This window comes from Netta rufina (genome assembly GCF_964035555.1).
Source record: "Netta rufina genome assembly, chromosome: 24".
In the NCBI taxonomy this organism is placed as follows: Eukaryota; Metazoa; Chordata; class Aves; order Anseriformes; family Anatidae; genus Netta; species Netta rufina.
In genome coordinates, this window is record NC_140148.1 from 3,090,326 (window position 1) to 3,101,886 (window position 11,561).

An 11,561-nucleotide genomic window follows, 5' to 3' on the forward strand; every position below is an offset into this window, starting at 1 on the left:
TCGTCCTTTCTCCCCCGTCCCAAACCTTTACCCCTGCCCTCAGGCCGTGTCTTTGCCCCGCTATAGGTTTAGTCCTCCCCTGCCTGGAAAAGCCTTTTGAGGCTCCTGAGGACACGTACCGCTCGCTGCCTGAGCAGGAGGAGGGTGGAGTGCTGAAACTCCAGAGACATTCTTTGTTCGGAGCGTTCATTAGATAATGGCAGTTGCGCTCTCACACACACACACACGCACAAAAAAAAAAAAAAAAACAGTTATAAACAGGGCAAAAGGAAGTGACTTTGGTCGAATAAGTGCTCAGCTTTCCCCCCTGGCTTTTGTGATGTCAGAATTTCACCACGTCTCCGGTTACCGAATGAGCTCCGAGGGCAGACGAGACTCGAATTCGGCAGTACAAAAAATTAAAAAAAACAAAACAACAAAAACAAAAAACCACACAAGGAATCAACCCAGCCGCATCTGCCTGCTCATCCGCTGCTTTATCATGCCTGAAGAGGGAACGACTGCTGCCGAAGCACCGCGGCTCGGCCCCGGTGCTGTCGTGGGACCCGGCTGGGGGCCGTGCCACCCTGGCAGCGCGGTGGCACCCGGCCCTCCCGCGCCAAAAGCACGCCGCCCCGAGCTCGGCCCGACGGTGGCCGGCAGCGGACAGCCGGAGCCACGCGCCCGGGGCTTTCCCCACACCTCCTCCGACCCCTCTCCGTCTCCCCCCCCTCTTCGTTAATCGAGGCTTCTTAATTAAAGAAATGACCGCGGCTCCAAGCCAGCCCGCCGCCCCGCTCTTACCCGCGCGCCAGCGAGCGTTCGGGGAGGAGGAAGAGGCTGAAGCAAGGGGGAGAGAAGCGGAGGTTCCTCCATGAAAACAAAGGCTATAAAAAGGACAAATGTGGTTTAAAGGGAAGGCGCTTCCCACGTTCGGGACGGGCCCTGCCGAGCTCCTAACGCCCTGGAGGACCCCCCCGGAGGGATCCGGGGACCCCCCCACCCCGACAGCCGGACCCCCCTGGAGCCCTCGGCGGCGCGGCTTTTACCTCGCCTTATTTTTAGAGGCACAAATCACACCGCACGCAACACATGACATGATGTAACCGCTAACACCGAAACGGCCCAAAGCGGCGCAAAAACGCACCGGTCAGCCCCAACAAACCCAAAAAAAAAAAAGGGAAAAAAAAAAAAAAAAGCTGCAGTTCCTCCCAGAGCCTGACCGCTTTTTATGGAAAACTACAGTTTTGTCATCCGAGGGCATTTTACGTAACAGGCGGCGGAGAGCCCGCGCTCGGATCCACCTGTACACAAATTTAATTAGCAGGGAGATCGCAGCTCGGGTCGCCTTGATTTTTGGAGCAAATACCCTTCGTTTTTCAGGAATTTCGGCCGCCGCATTTTGCCTTTTTCCAAGACCTTCGGCGCCGGTCCAAAGGAGGGGAATTTCTCTCGGTGAGCACGCACCGGGAGATGCTAATCCCGTGATGAAAGTAAACAGCCGGGCCGCTCACCGAGAGCCTTTCGGGAGAGCCGCGCTCTCTGCTTTTTGAGAAAAAAAAAAAAAAATGCATTTTGGGTTGGCGGGGCCGCTCCGGAGAGGGCAAAAAAAAAAAAAAAAAAGAGAGAAAGAAAAAAAAATAAAAAAAGAAAGAAGCAGCCGGAAAGTAAATACAGGAAAATGGCTTAGCAGATCAAACCCAGATGAAAAATTACGCTATTGTACAGCCCGGGAGCGGGGGCAGGAGCCCCGTGCCACAGCCCCGGCCCCGCTGACAGCCCCGGAGCCCCCCCCGGCGGCGCTGGGAGCCCCCCCCCCGGGCTCCTTTTCCACGCGGGGCCGGGGCGAGCGTGCCCGCGTGTTGCAAGCTGGAGGTTATGCAATTTTTTTCTCCCATTTTTTTTTTTTTTTTTTAAAAACCTTATTTTCTGTTTACTTTGAAAACTTCGCTTGGCCCCCCCCCCCCCACCCCCCTTTCGGCCCCCCGTTAACCCCCCCCTAGGGCTAAAAACAGCTCCCACCCCCCCCCCCTTCCCCCAACCACCCCCCCCCACCCCGCTCCCGGGGCTCCACGCGGTGCCCCCTCCCCGGTACCCCCCCCGTTTTCCCGTCCCACCCCTCAAATTCCCGGTGCCCCCCCCCTTTTCCCCGCTTCCCCCGCCACCACCGCAGCCCCCCCGGTAATACTTTACCGAGCGGCGGCACCGGGAAAACGGAGGGGGGGGGGGGGGAATAGAAAGGGAGGGGGGCGAAACGGAGAACGGGGGGGGCGAAACGGGAAAAAGGAGGGGGTGAAACGGGAAAAGGGGGGGTTAAATAGACCGGGGGGGGGGGTTAAATGGACCGGGGGGGGGGCCGCCTCCCGCCGGGTGGAGAAGTTGGGGCGGGGGCGGCCGCCGGTGCCCGTCGGGGCGCGGCGGCGCTAACAAAGGGGCAGCGGCGGCGGCGGGAGGGGAGGGGGGGGGGGGGGGGGGGAAAGAACCGGGAGGGGAGGGGGGGGGGTTGGCGGGAGGGGGGGGGGTGAGGGGGGGGGGGGGAGGCGCGGAGCGGCACCTACCACGTGATCGGGCGGCGAGCGCGGTCCGCCGGGGGAGGCCCCGCACAAAATGGGCCCGGAGGAGGAGGAGGAGGAGGAGGAGGAGGAGGAGGAAGGCGGCGGTGCCGCAGCCGGCGCCGCTGCCCTGCCCCCCCCCCTCCGCCCCCCCCCCCCGCGTTTCCCCCCCTTCGGTGGGCGCGGAGCCGGGGAGGGGGGGGGGGCCAAAAAAAAAAAAAAAAAAAAAAAAAAAAGAGGAGGAAAAAAAAAGGGGGGTGAAAATAAAAAATATAAAAAAATATAAAGAGGGAGGGGGGGCACACACACGCACACACGGCCCCCCCCCCCCAGCCCCGGGTCGGAGCTGCGGGCGGGGCGGAGCGGAGCGGGGCTGCGGTGCTGCCCCCCCCCCTCCTCCTCCTCCTCCTCCCCGCCCCCCCCCCCTTCCCCTCCTCCCAGCGCGGTTTTGGCCGCCGCCCCCCCCCCCCGCCCCCCCCCCCCGTGGCCCCCCCCCCAAAAAAAGGCTCCGGGTGAGCGCGGCGGCGGGCGGCGCGGCTGCGAAAATGGCGGCCGGGCTCCTTGTCGGCCCTCCCCCTCCCTTCAACCGGAGAATGCACGGAGGGAGGGAGGGAGGAGGGAGGGAGGAGGGAAAAAAAAAAAAAAAAAAAAAAGTGCCGGGGGGGGGGGGGTGAAAAAAAAAAAAAAAAAAAAAAAAAGAGGGAGGGAGGGGGGTGGGGTGTGGGGGGGGGGGGGGGCACCGCAGCGCCCCCGCCGGTCGCCGTGCGTACCGCGCCCGGCCGCCCGCAGCCAGGGGGCCCCGCCGAGCTCCCGCCGCCGTCGTGCCGAGGAGCTGCAGTGCGGGAGGGGGGGGGGGGGGGGGGAAATTAAAAAATAAAATAAAATGGGGGGGGGGCAAAGCGGGGAGGAGGGGGGGGGAGGGGAGGGGAAGGGGCGGGGCCCGCCGCCTATTGTCCGCCCGCCGCCCCGCCGCCGCCCGCTAGGGGGCGCCCGCCCCGCCCCGCCCGCGGGGAGCGGGGCGCATGCGCCGTGGCGCGCCTGTTTGCCTCCCCCCCCCCCCCCCCCCCTCCTCTCCCTCCTCCCCTCCGCCCTTCCCGCTCAGGGCATGTGGGCGGCGAGGGGGGTGATGGGAAATGTAGTCCGCATGAGGTGCCCCCCCCCTCCCCTCACGGCTCGACACGTGCGGAGGGGAGGGGAAGGGAGAAAGGAGGGGAGGGGAGGGGGAAGGGAGGAACCATCCCGGCCCCGCCGCAGGAACTTTCAGCGTTTTAAGCGTTTTCACCCAAAACACCGCTCCTCAGCCCCCCCTGACCACCGCACTCCCACCCCCCACACACCACCAGGCGTTATTTCCAAAAATTCCGCCCCTGCTGCTGCTCCTCAGGGTCCCCAAAGCCTGAGGGGCACCAACTGACCCCAAAACATCAACCCACACCTCATGGGGGGCCACACCGGCCTCCCCAGGCCGTCCTGCACAGGGGGTCCCACAGCCCCCACTGGGGGTCCCGCAGCCCCTGATGCCGAGGGTCGGGGCCTGACCCCACAGCCAACCCCACAAACACTCAGCACGGACAGAAAGCCTGGCGAGCCCTTTCCACAGCCAGCATAAAACAAATTTTCCACACATGACGATACAGATCCCTCCCCTCACACTTCATCCCAGCACACCCAGTCCCCCCGGGACCAGCCGGCTGCCAGGGCCCACCCGGCGGTGCCCAAACGGGCAGGACCGGGCGCTGCGCACGCCTCACGCCTCTTTGACCTTCAGCTTTGCCACAGCACGAGGGTGACGCCAACCCATGTCCCACACAGCCAGAACTAATGAAAACTCGCTCATCTGACACCCTCTGAGGGCCCCCAAGCTGAATATTGCTGCTGGACAAGGCCACTGTCCCCCTCCAGGCGGGTCTGCGCGCTGGGTTTGATCCCATAGCCGTTTAGGCTAACACACGACCTTCCCCTCGCTCCTGCTATGCTGCCCCTACAGTAGGATTGCAGTTATGCCAGCAGAAAGGTGCTTTGTATCCTCACCGTCTGCCTGCAAAGGGAACGAGCCACAGCAGGGCATGCTGCTGTACGCCGGCAGAGAGGTGTCCTCACCCTAAGGAGTCATCTTAAAACAAAAAAATAAAATAAAACCTCAAAGTGACACTGTTTTGACTGCAGAATTAGGTAAGACCTGCAAATATTGTATCCACAGCCAGTGTGGGCAACTGGACCAGAGCCAGACCTGCAAGCAGCAGCTCACCCAGACAAGTTTATTGCCCCCTCTTTGCTTCAAATCCACCACCAGACAAGGGGAAATGCGGCCAGATGCTGTCTGCTGCCCAACACAAACCCACAAAGCTTATCACGTGTCTCAGTGTTTCTCAGGAAGATTGTTCATTGTAGGACAGCGCAGACCAGTGCTGGTTTTGATGCCCAGACAACTCGCCCTGCTCCTGTGGGTGCTCCATCCCTCACTGTCCTCTCTCCCTGGCTGACCTCAATGGCCCTGTCCTAACGGAGCAGCTCTCCTATCTCAGCAATTCCACACAGAACCTTGAAAAATTACTCCAGAGATCTCGACCTGGTCTCTAAGTGAATGGTGAAACACTGCCAAGAAGGACATGGGGACCGTGTGTTAGCAGCAGCCCCATGGCAGTGCAGAAGCAGAGCACGCAGAATGAGCTCCCTTCTGACAGGTTCCCGAAGTGCTATTTTTGAAAGGCTGCCACATGGTGAACTCAGCAGCTTCTTGCTTCCTCCTGGCCTGTTTCTCCCCACCACATTTGGGCAACTCTTTAAGAAGCCAAGATACCAGCCCCTTACAAGAGCAAAACTCTCTCTTATTTTTTAGAAGTCTACCTAGAACTCAGTTCAGCAGAAAAACAGTAGCAACATGTGCACCTATATACCAGAAGAGAAGAGGGAGAGGAAGGCTTTAGCAATCAGTTGTGGAGGAAGTTTAAAATGTAAGAAGCCTGTGCAATGAGGTTTTTCATATTTTACTCATTCTGCATTGACGAATTCTGCTAATTGAGGCAAGAACAACCACAAGCTGACCCCAGCCTGGCAGGCTGCTGCAGATCTGGGCTCTCTTGCAGCACAGCCATACCCACGGCTTTCACCAGTCACCCTGAGCTGGAGATGATGAAGCAAAAATTTCTGTGCAGTCCAAAATAACACGACTCTGGCCTTTGCCACGTACCTTTTTATAGCCTTCCCATTCAGAAGAGCACTGCAGCCTCCTCCCTGTCACCCAGCTGCTCCCGTCGGGCACGAGCCCACACCTCAAGTCACAGCTCAGCTGGCAACGTCCCCAAAGGGCTCTCAGCCAACAGCCCCATCCCTGCTCTACCAGCAGAGCCAACTGCTCTGTCCACGAGTCCCCCAGACAGGCTCACTGCTCCTGCTGACACCCCACACATCACAAGGTGCTCTCAGTGCTGAACCCACAGCTTTTACAGCATCAGCCTGGAAACCTTTCTTTGAAGCCCTCCTCTCCTACAAAGCACCAAGAACACAGAAGCCACAGGGCTCCATACCTGGTGTACCCAATTGCTACCTTATTTCCCCACACACATACATCCTTTACCTATTAATCCTCGTGATTTGCTTTGACTGTTAGATTTCTAAGGCAGGTACAAGCTCGGTGTGCATATACAACTATTAATTCAACAAAACATACTAACAAATAAGCTAAGGCACATGGAGGGAGACTTCAGAGCATGCAAAGACACCAGATCAGCTTGAGAAGCATCTTATCACAGCAGGGAAAGCAGTGACCACCAAGGGACACAGTGACATGACTCCCTACAGACACTGCCCCAGATATAACTGCATTTTTTGCACATGCTGGTTTGCAACTTTGCCATTTTTTGTTAAAACATCTAACGATCTCAGACATCAGCAGCCACTGAGGCTTCAGGAGATGCAAGACCCATCTATATTTAGCTTCAAACCTGACGAGCTGCAGCAACAACAACAAGAAGAGACCTTTGCAGCGGTCTCTGCACTTCCAGTACCCTTCTGTAACATCAGAGAAAGTGTCCAGTCACGGCACCAAAGGCACTCAGCTGTGACACACAGCACTCCCCGGCTGGCTCTTCTGAAAACACTCACCAGAAAGGACAGAAAGAGAGCAGAGCCCTTAAAGAGAGACACGTGCAGATGGAGCAGAGGCTGGGGGGGCTCGGGGGGTTATCGGTCCTGCTGAAATACCCCGAGGTTGAGCTACAGACCTGCACCCTCGTCAGAGGTCAGCGGCTATTCTGATTTGCTTGGTATGAACAAGAAAAGCACACAGTACTCCCTTAACAAGCTGGCAGACCCATGGAAGTGACATTCCTGGTTTGAAAGCCACATTAGTGATCCGGATCGAGTCATTTGATGCAGACACCCCTCACTGAGAGGGCGACACGTGCTGTTTGTTCCCACAGCGGAGAGCCTGCTCTGCAAAGCACCACGACTCGAGGTCGCAGTCCTATTGCCACCCAGGCCAGGGGGTTGTTTTAACCTGTTGTGAAGGTGAGGAGCACTCAGGGGTAGTGATGTGGTAAGAAACTATCTTAAATCAATTACTGTTGCAACTGCAAAATGTGTTTATATGGTTTCCATAAGGAGGAGAGGCTGGGAACGTACGGCTCCTTACTGAAGGTAACAAACTAACTTCGCCACTGTATTTCTGAGTCCCTGCCAAGGATGTTGGTTTCTCCCTGCCAAAAACTGCTCAAATACTCCACACTGTTGCATCAGACCAATGCATGTCGTACTGAAAAGCCTCGCTTCTTAAAGTCCTCACGGGAAGCTCTATTTTTTTTTTACCAGTTTGGGGAAAACAGTGGAGGATCTTCCACAGAACAGCAGGCCGAGTACTCACAGAAGAGCACCCCGAATTTGTCAGTCCAGCTGGGGTCCGATAGCCAGGTTTTATCAGCTTGCAGAGGGTAAAGCAGCCAGTTCTACATTTAGTTGTAACCCTGTATCATTTATGTCCCTGTAAGTTACCAACAGTATTATCAGGTTGGCTTAGATCCATTCAAAACACGCACGTGGAACTGCACAAAAGGGGCAAGAACAACCCTCAGATCTCATCAGATTTCTCAGATATTTAAGAAGCACAACGATGGCAGGAGTTCAGGTGATGCTTCATTATGGGAATCGTGATGTTTTGTGCAGCATGCAGCACACGATCCCAGGCATTTCATGATATCATTCCGCTGTTTATCTGTAAGTAAGGCAATGGCACACTTCGAACAAGTTGCATCCCTTCCATTTCAGTTTACACGTACTTTATATCACGGGAGAGAAAAAGGAGGAAATAAAAGGACAAGGAAATGTGATCCTGCTCTACCCACGGAGAAGCCCATGCCTTATCAAACCAGGAGACAAATGCTAACAGCGTGGGGACAGCACATTGCAAATCCCAATACTCACATTTGTGTCCCCATAACTAGGGGCAACATTCTGCTCCACTGGATGATGGGCAAAGACTCGGGAGGCTTCATGTAGAAGCTCAGAAGAACCAGCGAGGTCTGGTTAGGAATTCCAGCAACTCGTAGCAAGAAGTCTGGGCTGAGGGGAAGGCCAGATCTGTACCTGCTGTGCAGCTCAGCCCTTCTTCCTTCCACTTGCAAAGTCTCGATGTATTTCCCTTGATCCTGGGTGAGGAAATCCACAAGCCACACCTACGGCTCACAGAAGGCCTTCACCGCCTTGTCCTGCACCAAGCCCTGCACTCACACGTCCTCCTGTGAGTCAACAGCTGATCGGAGAACCAAGCCAGCCTCTAGCCACGGACACTGCTGGAAGCTGGACAGGGAAGTTTGAAGTCTCCATTTGTATTTCTCGGCCTCTTCCCCTCCACCACATCACCTTTCCCAGCCTTTTTACCAGCAGAATCAGTTTCTGTTTCTATTACTGTTTAGATTGCCAGACTCAGGGAAAAGCACACCTTGCTATTGACCCACACCTGCTGCAGCTGTTTAACCAGACTGAAACAGAACCAAATATGCTGGTTATTGACTATTTACTGCTCTGGTCATACTCAAGTCTCACCTAGCTATGCTCTGAGCACTTCTGTTCCGGAGATAACAGTCTTCCAGTCTTCAAGCCCTAGGTTTTGGTGCTTCACACAATTTCCTCAGTCTCCGCCAAATCCACCTGCCTCCAAACCCGCAGTAATGCAGGAAAACACCAGGCATTATCGGTGGGAAGAGTCAAGTCCCTACACGCTTTCCTTGTTCAGGATACTTCCTACAGCAAGGCAGGCACAGCAGAACTGCAGGAGAACAGCAGCGAGACCAAGGCAGCGAGTCCCCCAGTTCTGCCACCACCACACGAAGGCAGAACACACGGTGCTCCTGCTCCTCTGCTCCAAAACATCCTCCCTCCCCTCCGAGGAGCAGCAGGTGAAGAGCTTTGTAAGACTTAAGGGCTGTAATGGAGCTGCTTTCCTTATGACTATAAAAAAAACAAACGCAGGCTGTGACAGCAATATCAGGTGCCACGGTTTGAGCCCAAGTCAGGAGCGCAGGACACAAAAGGATTCAAATACTCAGTAGCCAAAGGTTTAAAGCTATTGGCACAGGAACAGAAGACATACTCAAGCGCTCAAAAAAAAATAAAGCAAGGTCCACCTAGCTCCTCCTGAATGCCTCCAAGCAAAAGTGCCGAGCGGACGTGAGAGCCCGACACAGCGGCTGGCTGCACACCCTCCTCGGGACGCCCTCCAGCAGGCTCCTACGTGACCTGCCACGGGCACACCTCCTTCCCCTTGGCTCCTGCCACAGATTGTGGAGAGCATCCAACCTTATCCTCCCGTGTGCCTGCTCCTGAGCTGCTCTGCGGGAAGAAGCGGGTGCCTCCTGCACCCCTCCGGCACCCGGAGCCGAGGTTCTCCCCGGGGCCACCGGGCACGGGTCCAGGCTGTGCGGTGCGGGCGCTACCTGCAGCGTTTGCGGCCACCAGCACGAGATGGATGCTGCCTCTCGGGCTCACCGTGGCTTAAGGACTCCTCAATTTCACTTGGCTGCCCCCCATGCGCCTTTTCCAGGCTGGAGCATGAGGGTAACGAGCTCACGTTTGGAATCCTGACATTTCATTACACGAATCAGCACCACCTCCAGCTGCCACAGACCCTCACCCACTGACAGGCACACGAAAATCCCCGGGCTGACAACATCCCAAGGCCATGCAGGCACCAAAGCCCCCACAGCCACACGATGAACCCCTGCAGAAGTGAGGACTGATTTCCAGAGAAGCCACTTCCTGGCTTCCCATCGCTCCAGCAGGAGCTGTAGGCACTGCGATTTCTGGGAAACTGAGCGATAACCTCCAGAACTTGTATCAGAGCCTTAGTTTCCTTTTTAAAGCCCACACAACAATTTGCTGTTATTATGTACACACAGAATAAGAGCCTCTGCTTGTTTCGTCAGCCAACTGGAAATCAGATAGCAGAGCAGATTTGTCTAATGTTAGTGTGAAAGGACTGAGTAAAGATTTTGGGTTTTCCCATTCCAAAAGAATTTGTCTAAGTTCAGCCCTTCGTAACTGGGCTAAAGTCAGGCTGTTTTGGCTTACAGAATTACGTGAGGAGGAAAACGTCCTCCCCTTCAGCATTCCACTTTAGGCTTTACCCAGATCCGCATAACTCGATTGCTGCACCTAAGTGTTTACCCCGTAATAAGAGTTGCAAGATAACAGGTGACTTTTCAAAGCAAGCATCAGCAAGTCCTCACGGCCCTCCGCTCCAGACCCAGAAGCTCTTCGGTCACTTTGCAGAGGCACGGAAAGGCGATCAGACTTGTCCATGGAAAAAATAAAAGCCAAGTTAAGACCCTCAGTTTTCATGGGGGAAAGCCAAATCCCTTAGACTGCTCTGACAGGTGCACACAGAACTCTGATAAACCAGGCTACGGCAGCAAACAAGGAGGATCTGCCAGCTGTGAGCCTGGGTTTTAGGGATGCACATAGTACGACGAGCAGAAGATTTTCCTTTTTCTAGGCAAGTCCCACCTCGGTGCCCTGGTGCTGCTGTGCACGCGGACAGGCAGTACCAGGACACACAGACAGGTTCCCAAGAGGAGGCTGCACATCTCCTCCCTACGTGTGGGGGCACGGGTCCAGGCAGCACAAACCACTTTTGAGGGAAACACCCCTCAGACACAGAACACGGCCCTGTTTTGTCCTGCCCCCGCATCTTAAACTTCAGCATTCACCAGGAAACCGCTGCGGGGGGCCAGACGGGCCCCACACCACCAGAAACCAAACGGGAGCCCAAAAGCCCAGCGCAGCCCACCCAGCTCAGGTCGCTTTGCAGGCGGTGAGACCGAAATTCCTGCGGTCGGGTGGGATCGGGGGGGGCCCTACCTGGCTGGCCATGCCGGCGAGCCCCATCCTCACCACCTGCGGCCAGGGGGTGACCAGCAGCGTTCAAGGCGGGGATCCCAAATTCCAGGGGGTCGCTGAGCAGCGTTGGCGGGGGGGGGATCCCCAATTCCTGGGGGCGAGCAGCAGCGCGGGTGGGGGGGGTCCCAAACGCCCCCAGCCCAGGCGGCTCCGCAAGTTTCTGATTCCTCCGGAGGCGGCGAAGATCCGGGACCTGCGGGAAGAAGAGGCTGCGGTGAGAGACAGTGGGGGGGGGGGGCGCCCAGCACCACTTCCACCCCCCCCCCCCAAAACCGTGAAACCGGGGGGGGGGGCACCCCAGGATCCCCGCCCCCCCCCCCCCAGCTCCTTCCACCCCCCCCCCACCCCGGGCCCGGGATGCGCCGGGGCTAAAATGGAGGCCCGGGATGGGCTGGGGAGGGGGGGGGGAGGTTCCTGAGGGGGGGTCCCCGCCCCGCACGGAGCCCCCCCGAGGGGCTCAGCCCCCCCTCCGGTACCGCGCCCCCCCCCGCCCCGCCGCGGCCCGGCCCGCTCCCCGCAGCCAAGTTGCGGGAGGCCGGTGGGGAGAAGGGGCAGGGGGAGGGGGGGCGAGGCCGGGAGCCCCCCCCTCACAGGAGCCCGACCCCCTGAGGGGGGTGTGGGGGGGTCCCGCATCCCGGC

At 57.4% G+C, this 11,561-nt stretch overlaps 1 protein-coding gene across 4 annotated transcripts in view; it reads right to left on the reverse strand.

Annotated features, from left to right (window-relative positions):
- Nucleotides 1-10,986, reverse strand: part of KANSL1 (KAT8 regulatory NSL complex subunit 1) — a 91,971-nt gene extending 80,985 nt beyond the window's left edge. For 3 of the 4 annotated variants that reach the window (XM_084301332.1, XM_084301333.1, XM_084301330.1), the window contains exon 1: nt 2,538-2,684. The gene's annotated coding sequence lies outside the window, so the exon portion shown is untranslated. Of the gene's footprint in view, nt 1-2,537; nt 2,685-10,883 lie in introns of those variants that run through there. The other variant, XM_084301331.1, reaches the window with a different exon arrangement.
- Nucleotides 10,987-11,561: the final 575 nt, after the last annotated feature.